The sequence below is a fragment of the Carcharodon carcharias genome, chromosome 5 (assembly GCF_017639515.1).
Source record: "Carcharodon carcharias isolate sCarCar2 chromosome 5, sCarCar2.pri, whole genome shotgun sequence".
NCBI lineage: Eukaryota > Metazoa > Chordata > Chondrichthyes > Lamniformes > Lamnidae > Carcharodon > Carcharodon carcharias.
This window is the reverse complement of record NC_054471.1, coordinates 170804189-170816051: the sequence shown is the minus strand read 5'-3', so window position 1 is coordinate 170816051 and position 11863 is coordinate 170804189.

Here is an 11863-nt window from a genome sequence, read left to right as displayed (position 1 = left end):
AGTTGCTTGCCCTGTTTGCACAAGGTCCATATTCTCTGTAGAGGCCTCCAGGCTTATTTGGATTTCCAATTACTGAAAGTTCCAGTGCAAAAGCCCATAAACAATATGTGGATAAATGTAAGTGTGATGAACAGCTGCTGCTTTTTGCTCACCATTGTATGGCTACAAACCCTGAGCCTTTGATTCTTAAAATCTCAAAAATTATCTTTTTGACCAAGCCTTTGCATAGTTACCAAATGCACGCTTTCTGAGAGATCTGTCACTTTTTCAGCCCTCTATTCAGGCTATTCATGCTAATCCCAAATTTGCATGGTGGGGCCTTTAAAATCCACCTACATCAATTTGGGAATCTTCTCTTCTGTACGTCTTTCAGCACATGTACGAAAACAACAGCATGCAATGAATTGAGGAGTGTTAATTGCCACCTAGGTGTCCTGTCCAAAGGTAATTATTGTGGATACTTGACGTAGGGCTCAATGATGTTCAAATCCTATACCTATGTATAGATTTCTATACAATGTTTATATATTGGATGTCAAGTAAAGTTCCACATAATTGTACAATACCAGTAATAACTCGTTGAGACTAATTACAGATCCGTTGGAGATAATATTTATTAAACAACAGAATAATTTGCAAATACATTACACGTTAACTCACTTAATAAATTATTCAATTGATTTGTTTCCTGTTTATATCATCCATACGCTTTTAGTAGAGATGCTATGAAATAAATGCTCATGATAATGGATGAAACAGTGGAAGCTCTATTGGTGAAGGATTTCAAATTTGAAATAATAAGCTACGAAGATACACATGACACTGTTGTATCTCATACCGTGGGAATCAACAACATTTGAGTATAAGCATGTGCCCTTTTTCGCAAATAAAACAAAATAATGCTTTCATTGGATTTTAAATTAGTTTAAATGCATCTTAATTTTTAAAAAGTAAATTTTAAGTTAAGTACAACTATAATATTATCTATCTGCTAGTGCTTCATACAGAAAAGCTCATACAATTGCAATCTCAATTATTTGATAGCATTGCAAGAGTGTAGTGGAAATTTGGGTTTGCATTTTCACAAAACAGCAACTTAACTAGAATCACACAGGCTAGCAATGATTTTATTCTGAGCTCTTGTGATTACTAAACAAACAAGTCATCATTATCCCACTTCTAACCACTGTAGCCTTGTAATAACACAAGGCCAGTAACAGAGTTCAAAACAGTCAGGTAGACAGGCTCTAAAACATAAATCTTAAACAAAGAAATTGTTTTCCAATATGTATTTTTTAGTCATCAGAAACTAATAGAAACGTATCTTTTTTTCTGAAAATTTCTGTTGTGAATAGGGCAGGAACAACAAGGTTATGTTATAGCAACATACCTTGGGAGGAACAGTCCTTATAATCTAATGACAGTACACTTCAAAAGGGTGGCTAAAACCCTAAAACTCCCAACATTACTTGGGAGAAATGCCCCCAGATTACCCTAGAAAATATATTTTATGCTATGTATTGTACCTGCATATTGCTAATTGAACACTAGAGGGCTCCTTGATGGAAGCAAGCACATTGTAGCAATTACACTTCAGGGTCTCCTCTTGCATGTTCTAGCCAGAGAGAATATTCCACGATCTGAAATAAAATCAAACATTACATTGCCAAAGCAACTAAAGGTTTATTGGGCATGCTGAGATAGATGACATATAACATGTTGTTACGTAGAGTGCATATTTGACCACCTTTGTGACTTAACAATATAAAAACAAGAAATCAGGAGGGAATTGAGGAGGACCCATTGTCAAAGAACGGAATAGCCCCAAACATTACATTGCTGTAGTGTTTCCATCCCTCCCTCCTCCTCAAACCTAAAAAACAAGAGAGAGGAAGAGGCAGTGCCTTCAGGAGTGCACCAGACATGCGAGGGACACTCTTCTGAAAGTGGATTTTAAAGAAAAAGCAGCTGATTGGTGAGTAAATCCTGGGAGCAGACTCGGAGGGAGGAGCACCGGAGCGGTGGCCTCGGGGCACAGCGTAACTGAAGTCAAAACTGAAAAAGTGACATCACAGGAAAGCTGTGACCTGATTGGTTGGTAGGGAATCTGCACCAAATTTGAAAAAAAACACTGCAAAGCTAATTAATAAATTAATTATCTAAGTCGAGATGGCTGGGTAGGTGATGTGCTGAGCTGTATGATGTGGGAGCTGACAGATCCCATTGCGAGCCGCAGTGACCACATCTGCAGCAAGTGTTGGTTGCTGGAGGAACTCCGGCTCAGAATTGATGAGCTGGAGTCCGAGCTCTGGACGCTGCGGCACATCTGGGAGGGGGAGAGTTACCTGGATGCTGGTAGATTAAGTACCTCAAGTTCGGTCAGTGGTCAGGGTCAGCAGGGTGTGACTGCAAGTGAGGCAGGTAGAGGGATCCTGTGTTCAGGAACAGAGGAGCCTCAGCTCTTGACCTTGTCCAACAGGTACGAGGTACTTGCTCCCTGTGTGGATGAGGAACAGGGCTGTAGGGAGGAAGAGCCAGTTGACCACAGCACCGTGGCACAGGAGGCCATTCAAGAGGGGGGAGCAAAAAGACAAGTGGTAGTTGTAGGGGATTCTATAGTTAGGGGAATTGATAGCATCCTTTGTAAGCAGGATCGAGAGTCCCGCATGGTATGTTGCCTGCCCAGTGCCAGGGTGAGGGATATCTCTGACCAGCTTGAAAGGATATTGGAGAGGGAGGGGGAGGATCCAGTTGTTGGGGTCCACGTCGGGACAAATAACATAGGTAAGACTAGGAAAGAGGACCTGTTTAGGGATTATCAGGAACTAGGAACTAAATTAAAGAACAGATCCTCAAAGGTTATAATCTCCGGATTACTACCCGAGCCACGTGCAAATTGGCATAGGGACGTGAGAATAAGGGAAGTAAACACGTGGCTAAAGGAATGGTGCGGGAAAGAGGGGTTCCATTTCGTGGGACAATGGCATCAGTATTGGAACAGGAGGGATCTGTACCATTGGCATGGTCTCAATCTGAACCGATCTGGGACCAATGTTCTAGCGAAAAGGGTAAATAGGGTGGTCAGCAGGACTTTAAACTAGAAAGTGGGGAGGTGACGGCAGGGTAAAACTCCAAGAAGTATGACTAATGGGAAACAAAGCTGCAGGTTAGCATATAGGGGGGTGGATTCAACTTCATGGAAAATTATGAAAAAACTGAACAGAAAGGAGAGCCCGGGAGAGGCTATTAAAGTCCCCAGAGCACAAAATAGCACAGAGTGTTTGGAAAGGACTAGGAATCTAACTTCAAGCACATCAGATAAAGGGATGACAATGAGAAAGGGGACAGGAAATACAGGACTGAAGGTGTTGTATCTGAATGCACGCAGTATACGAAATAAGGTAAATGAGCTTGTGGCGCAGATTGAAATTGGCAGGTATGATGTGGTGGGCATCACAGAGACATGGCTGCAAGGGGATTAGGACCGGGAGCTAAATATCTAAGGATATACATCCTATCGAAAAGATAGGCAGGTTGGCAGAGGGGGTGGGGTTGCTTTGTTAGTAAGAAATGAAATTAAATCAATAGCAAGAAATGACATAAGGTCAGATGATGTAGAATCTGTGTGGGTAGAGTTGAGGAACCGCAAAGATAAAAAAACCATAATGGGAGTTATGTACAGGCCTCCGAACAGTAGTCAGGATGTGGGGCACAAGCTACACCAGGAGACAGAAAAGGTGTGTAAGAAAGGCAAGGTTACAGTGGTCATGGGGGATTTCAATATGCAGGTAGACTGGGAAAATCAGGTTGGTAGCGGATCCCAAGAAAAGGAATTTGTGGAATGTCTACGAGATGGCTTTTTGCAGCAGCTTGTGGTGGAGCCCACTAGGGAACAGGCAATTCTAGATTTAGTGATGTGTAATGAGGCAGATTTGATAAGGGAGCTTAAGGTGAAGGAACCCTTAGGAGGAAGTGAGCATAATATGATAGAATTTACCCTGCAATTTGAGAGGAAAAAGCTGGTATCAGATGTAACGTTATTACAGTTGAATAAAGGCAACTACAGAGGCATGAGGGAGGAGCTAGCCAGAATTGACTGGGAGTTGAGCCTAGCAGGAAAGACAGTGGAACAGCAACGGCAGGAGTTTCTGGGAGTAATTTGGGAGACACAGCAAAAATTCATCCCTAGGAAGAAGGCGCATACTAAAGGGAGGACGAGGCAACCATGGCTGACAAGGGAAGTCAGGGACAGCATAAAAGCTAAAGAGAAAGCATACAATGCGGTGAAGAGCAGTGGGAAACCAGGGGATTGAGAAGCCTACAAAGACCAACTGAGGACAACTAAAAAAGAAATAAGGAGGGAGAAGATTAAATGTGAGGGTAAACTAGCCAGTAACATAAAAGAAGATTGCAAGAGATTTTTTAGATATATTAAGGGTAAGAGAGAGGCAAAAGTGGACATTGGGCTGCTGGAAAATGACACTGGAGAAGTAGTAGTGGGGAACAAAGAAATTGCGGAGGAACTGAATAGGTACTTTACGTCAGTCTTCACGGTGGAAGACAGGGGTAACATCCCAAAGTTCAAGAGAGTTGGGAGGAAGAGGTGAGCATGGTGGCCATTACCAAAGAGAAGGTGCTAGGAAAACTGAAAGGTCTGAAGGTGGATAAACCACCTGGACCAGATCGATTAAACCCCAGAGTTCTGAAGGAGATAATTGAAGAGATAGTGGAGGTGTTAGTGGTGATCTTTCAGGAATCAGTCAATTCAGGGAGGGTCCCAGAGGACTGGAAAATCATTAATGTAACCCCCCTGTTTAAGAAGGGAGTGAGGCAAAAGACGGGAAATTACAGGCCGATTAGCCTGACCTCGATCGTTGGTAAGATGTTAGAGTCCATTATTAAGGATGAGATTCCAGAATACTTGGAAATGCATGGTAAAATAGGACAAAGTCAGCATGGTTTCATCAAGAGGAGGTCATGCCTGACAAATCTGTTAGAATTCTTTGAGGACGTAACGAGTGGGTTAGACAAAGGAGAGCCAATGGATGTTATCAACTTGGACTTCCAGAAAGCCTTTGACAAGGTGCCGCACAGGAGGCTGCTCGGTAAGATAAGAGCCCATGATGTTAGAGGCAAGGTACTAGCATGGATAGAAGATTGGCTGTCTGGCAGGAGGCAGAGAGTGGGGATAAGGGGGTCCTTCTCAGCATGGCGGCTGGTGACTAGTGGAGTTCCACAGGGTTCAGTGTTGGGACCACAACTTTTCACTTTATACATTAATGATCTAGATGAAGGAACTGAGGGCATCCTGGCTAAGTTTGCAGATGATACAAAGATAGATGGAGGGACAGGTAGTATAGAGGCGGCGGGGAGACTGCAGATGGAGTTGAACAGGTTGGGAGAATGGGCAGAGAAGTGGCAGATGGAATACAATGTGGGGAAGTGTGAGATCATGCACTTTGGTAGGAAAAATAGAGGCATAGACTATTTTCTAAATGGGGAGAGAATTCAGAAATCTGGAGTGCCAAGTGACTTGGGAGTCTTAGTCCAGGATTCTCTTAAGGTTACCTTGCAGGTTGACGTGGTAATTAGGAAGGCAAATGCAATGTTGGCATTTATTTCAAGAGGACTAGAATATAAAAGCAGGGATATGCTGCTGAGGCTTTATAAGGTTCTGGTCAGACCACATTTGGAATATTGTGAGCAATTTTGGGTCCCGTTTCTCAGGAAGGATGTGCTGGCCCTGGAGAGGGTCCAGAGGAGGTTCACGAGAACGATCCCAGGAATGAAAGGCTTAACATATGAGGAACGTTTGAGGACTCTGGGTCTATACTCGATGGATTTTAGAAGGATGAGGGGGGTTCTGATTGAAACTTAAAGAATAATGAAAGGCCTGGATAGAGTGGACGTGGGGAAGATGTTTCCATTAGGAAGAGAGACTAGGACCTGAGGGCACAGCCTCAGAGTAAAGGGAAGACCTTTTAGAACAGAGACGAGGAGGAACTTCTTTAACCAGAGAGTGGTGAATCTATGGAATTCATTGCCACAGAAGGCTGTGGAGGCCAGGTCATTGAGCGTATTTAAGACCGAGACAGATAGGTTCTTGATTGGTAAGGGGATCAAAGGTTACGGGGAGAAGGCGGGAGAATGGGGTTGAGAAACTTATCAGCCATGATTGAACGGCGGAGCAGACTCGATGGGCTGAATGGTCTAATTTCTGCTCCTATGTCTTATGGTCTCATGGAAATAGCAGCAGGAGTAAGCCATTCAGCCCTTCAAGCCTGCTCTGACATTCAATAAATTCATGGCTGATCTTCTATTGTAGCTGCAACTTCCTGTCCTATCCCCATATTCTGCAATTCCTTTCATAACCAAAAATCTATCAATCTCTGACTTGAATATATACAATAACTGAGCACCCACAGCTTTCTGGAGGAGAATATTCCAAAGACTCACAACCCTTTCAAGAGATGAAATTTCTCCTCATCTCAGTCCTAAGTGGCTGGTCCCTTCTTCTGAGACTGTGACCCCTAGTTCTAGACTGCCCAGCCAGGAAAAACATCCTGCCAGGATCTATCCTGTCAAGCCCCTTAAAAATGTTATATGTTTCAAAGAGGTCACCACTAACTTGTTTAAGGCCCAGAGAATATTGGCCTAGTCTCCTCAATCTCTTCTCAGGGTAATCCGCTCAACCTAAGAATGAATACATTGAATCTTTGTTGCACTCCCTCCAAGGCAAGTTTATCCTTCCTTCGGTAAAGAGACCAAAATTGCATGCAGCACCCCAGGTTTGGTCTCACTTAAGGCTCCAGACAATTAAGAACATAATAAAAATTATTTTATTAATAAAAATAAAAATTACAGTAAGACTTCTCTACTCTCATACTTCAAGCCCTTAAAGGCCAACATAACATTTGCTTTCCTAATCTCTTGCTTATGATTTGTGTACAAGGACACCCAGGTCTCTCTGAATACCATGTTTTCTCCCCATTTAAAACATATTCTGCTTTTCCATTTTTCGTACCGTAATGGTTGGGCTGGGGTTGTTTTATTTGGATCAGCTGAGGCTGAGGGGAGATATAATTGAGGTGTATATAATTATGAGGAGTCTAAATAGAGTGCATAGGAAAGACCTGTTTCCATTCGGAGTGAGATCAATAACGAGGAGCATATTTAAAGTAATTGGTGGAAGAGTTAAATGGGAATTGAAGAGTATTTTTTTCACCCAGAAGGTTGTGGGGATCAGGAACTCGCAGCCTGAAAAGGTGACAGAGGCAAAAACAATCTTTATATTAAAAATACTTGGATATGCACCTGAGGTGGCATACACGGCTATGGACCAAGAGCTAAAAGGTGAGATTAGAGTGGATAGCCGGCATGGACATGGTGGGCTGAATGGCCTCCTTCTGTGCAGGAAAGCTTTCCATGTTTCTTTATTTTTTCTCACTATATTCCATCTGACACCTTCTTGCTCACTCAATTAACCTGTTTACCTATTTTGAAACCTCTGCATCCTCATCACATCTTACTTTTCCACCTAACATTGTATGGTCAGCAAACTTGGATTAAGTCCAACCATCAAAGACATTGATATAAATTGCAAATAACTGAGGCTCAAGCACTGATCCTTGAAGCACCCTACTAGTTACAGACTGAATATGACAAATTTGTTCCTAATCTGTTTTCTGTTGTTAACCATCTTCAATCCTTGCTTATATATTACCCACTATCCCATGTGCCCTACTTTTTATAATAATCTCCCTTCTGGCACCATTCAAATATTTTTTAAAATCCAAATGCATTACATCCACTGGTTCTTTTCTTATCCACCCTACTAGTTATAACCTCAAAATCCTCCTAACAGATTTTTCAAACATGATTTCCTTTTCATAAATCCATGTTGACTCTGCCCAATCATATTATGATTTTTTTAAGTGCTCAGTTACCATGATTCTAATAATAGATTATAGCATTTTCCCTACTATTGATGTCAGGCTAACTGTCCCACAATGCCCTGTTTTCTCTCCCCCTCTTTTTTTGAACAATGGGGTTACATTTCTTACCCTCTAATTTATGCAGACTGTTCTAGAATATAGGGAATTCTGGAAGATCAAAAACAATGCATCCACTATCTCTCTTTCCACCTCTAGGAGGTAGGTCATCTGGTCCAGGGGATTTGTCAGATTTTAGTCCCTTTTATTTCTCCAGTGTTATTCCCTTATTAATAATTTTATTAAGTTCCTCATTCTCACAAGACCCTTGGTTCCCCACTACTTTTGGAATGTTTTTGTGACTTCCACTGTGAAGACGGGTACAATACCCATTTAAAGTCTCTGCCATTTCCCTATTCTCCATTATAATTTCTCCTGTCTCTACCTCTAAAAGACCTACATTTACCTTCACTAATCTCTTCCTTCTTACATACCCATAAAAACAGAATGCAAAAGCTTCTATGTCACCAGCTGATCTGCTCTCACATCTTATTTTTTCTTCCTTTATCAATGTTTTGGTTAACTTTTGATGAATTTTAAAAACCTCCCAATGCTCATGCTTACTACTCTATTTGACAAAATAATGAGCCTCTACCTATAACTATCTTTAACTTCTGTTAGCCATGGTTGGACCACTTTTCCCATGGGATTTTTAATTCCTTAAGGGAATGGATATTCACTGTCATTTATGAATTAATTATTTAAATGTTTGTCATTACTTATCTACTGTCAAATCTTTTAAACTAGTTTCCCAATCAACCTTAGCCATCTTGCCCCTCATTCCTATATAATTTCTGCTCAGATTTAAGAGCCTAGTTTCAGGTTTAACTAAATTACTCTCAAATTCAATGTAAAATTAATATTGTGAACACCCTTCCCTAGATGCTTCTTAATTAATCCTGTTTAACTGCACGAAACTAGATATGAAATAGCACGTTTTCCATTTCGTCCTTTGACAAAAATATAGACAACTATCTTGAATGCCTTCCACGAACTTGTCTTCTAAAATGGAACTACAATTTTGATTTACCCAGTCTATACGAAAATTAAAGTCCCCCGTGAATATTGTATTATTCTTATAACATGCATATCTAATTACCTGATTTATAATCTGCCTGACACTACAACTACAGTTAGTAGAGTTAGGGAGCCTAAAAACTACTCCTATCAGTGTTTTCTACCCTATTTTTTTTAGATCTGCCCAAATTGATTCTACATCTTGATTTTCCAAGCAAAATCCTTTTTCTCTAATGTCATATCCCATTCTTTATTATCAGGGCAGCCCCTTTCCACTTTGCCTAGCTCTTCTGAAAGTCAAGAAGTCTGGAATAGTTAATTCTCAAACTTTGTTGCTCTGCAATCATGCCTCTGTAATGTCTATTAGATAAGACACTTTAATGTTTATTTTTGGTATTAATTCATCTATTTTGTTGCGAATGCTTCACAAATTCAAGTATAGTGTCTTTAGTTTAACTTTGTTTCTTCTTTTCCTTGACGCCACCCTAGTCTCTAATGCCCAATTACCTTAAACTCTATGTCCCTGCGTGATGCATTCTGCTTATTTTTTTTTAACTCAAATTGCTACTCGGCTCTACAGCCTAAACATTTCTTTTATTGCTTTTGAATTTACTCTTTCCTGAATCATCCCACCTCCCTTCATTAGCTTATCACACTTTTGATGTTTCTATATTTTTTCTCACTATATTCCATCTGCCACTTCCTTACCCACTCACTTAACCTGTTTACACTTAACCTCTTTGCATCCTCATCACATCTTACTTTTCCACCTAATGTTGTATGGTCAGCAAACTTAGATTAAGTCCCAACACTCCAAGTCTTATTTAATTTGCCAGGATCCTGGTCCCATCCCAACTTAAGCGGCGCCTCCGCTTTCCCCAGTATTAAGGAATTGAAATCCTACCTTCTACACCACTTTTCAGCCATGCATTTAACCTTCTAAAGTGTTTTCTCCTATGCCAATTTGCATGTGACTCAGGTAATAATGCAGAGATTATTTATTTTGAGGTTCTGTGTTTTAATTTTGACCCTTGCTCCTCAAACTCTTTTAACTGAACCTAATTCCTAGTTCTACTTAAGATGTTGGTTCCCACGTGAGCCATAACAAGTGGATCCTCTCCCTCCCTCTCCAACTCTTCTCCAGCCATGAGGAGGCTTCTTTAATCCTGGCAAGTACTAACCCATCTTGACACATTCCAAAATTTATCTTGTTAACACTAGTTTGAAAAATTGAAGATCACCAAATAAAGTATGGGTGCAGTATGTAAAGCACTTAATTTTCATTCTGAGGCATTTTTAAAAATTCATTCACGGGATGTGGGCTTCGCTGGCTGGGCCAGCATTTATTGCTCATCCCTAGTTGTCCTTGAGAAGGTGGTGGTGAGCTGCCTTCTTGAACCGCTGCAGTCCATGTGATGTAGGTACAGATGCTGTAAGGAAGGGAGTTACAGGATGTTAACCCAGCGACAGAGAAGGAACGGCGATATATTTCCAATAAACTTACAGCAGATGCCAAAAAGGGAACAGTTTGCTCGTTTTGTGCAGATCTGCAACAAACACATTAAGGATCTGATTGCTCCTGACCAGCTTATGAAAAAAAGGAATTTGGAATTAATAGTCCCTCTCTAAACCTCTTCACCACTCTGTACTCCTTTAAGCTGCTTCTTAAGACCTACCTCTTTGACCAAACCTGTGGTTACCTGTCCTAACGTTTCCTTCTTTGGCTCGGTGTCAAGTTATTTTGTCCTTACGTTAAAGGCACTATATAAATGCTAGTTGTTGTCCAAATGTTTGAAGAACTTCTAAGCCCAAGCAATACTCATTGGGCAGAATCTTCCCAATGGCATCGAGCAAACATCCCGGCGTCACTGCGCACCATCACGATATTTCATTGGGCGGGCACGTGGTGATATCCGATGAGCACCCACCATTAATTAACGGACCACTTAAGGCCCTTGAGGTGCCAATTGATGGCGATTTTTCGGCGCCCGTGCAATCTTCGGGTTGGTGCATGGGCGACACGGGCAGGCGGGTACGAAATATTTGTATAAACCTCATCCACGGACAGAATAAGAGTGCTCAATGGGGTCGTGAGCGTGCTCTGTCAAATATTGATTTTTTTAAAGTTACTGATACTTGCCTGTGTGATCTGCCATACTCAAAACACATACCAGCTGCTTGGACTGGACTCACAACCTTCAGGTCAGCACTCTGCAGTGAAGAGTCAGTTTTGCGCCTGCAGGTTTGAGGAAGCCTTCCCTTAGCCAGGGAATGGGAGTTGAACTCACCACTGGAGGCACCTCCTCTGAGAAGGAAGGGCTAGAAGGAGGAGGAGGCCAGGAATGCACATTCAGCCTCCAGGGGAGCCACCTTTGGGAGGACAGAAGCAGGCACAAGGGGTGCAGGGCCAAGAGGTAGTCCAAGGCGGAAGGGGTTGCAGAAGAAGATGTCACTATCCTGCTGCCCGTGTATGCAGGTGGCGAAGCAGCTACCTCAATATGTCTGAGGTGCAGTGCCAAAGGAGGCGCCGTTTCTCAAGGGAGACGGCCAACTATATATGTCAGATGATTGGGCCTGAGATCTCCGTGAACTGTGTGGTTGGACACCCCATGCCGTGGCTCTAAGGGTCACAGCTACTCTCAACTTCTATGCCTCTGGCTCCTTCCAGGGGTCGGTGGGTGATCTTTGCGGTGTCTACCAATCAGCTGTCCACACTTGTGTCAAGCAGGTTACAGACGCCCTGTTCAGGCGTGCATTGACCTTCATCCACTACCATTGGGACCAGGCAAGTCAGACACAGCGAGCCAGAGGCTTTGCGGCGATTAATGGCTTCCCCCATGTCCAGGGTGCAATGG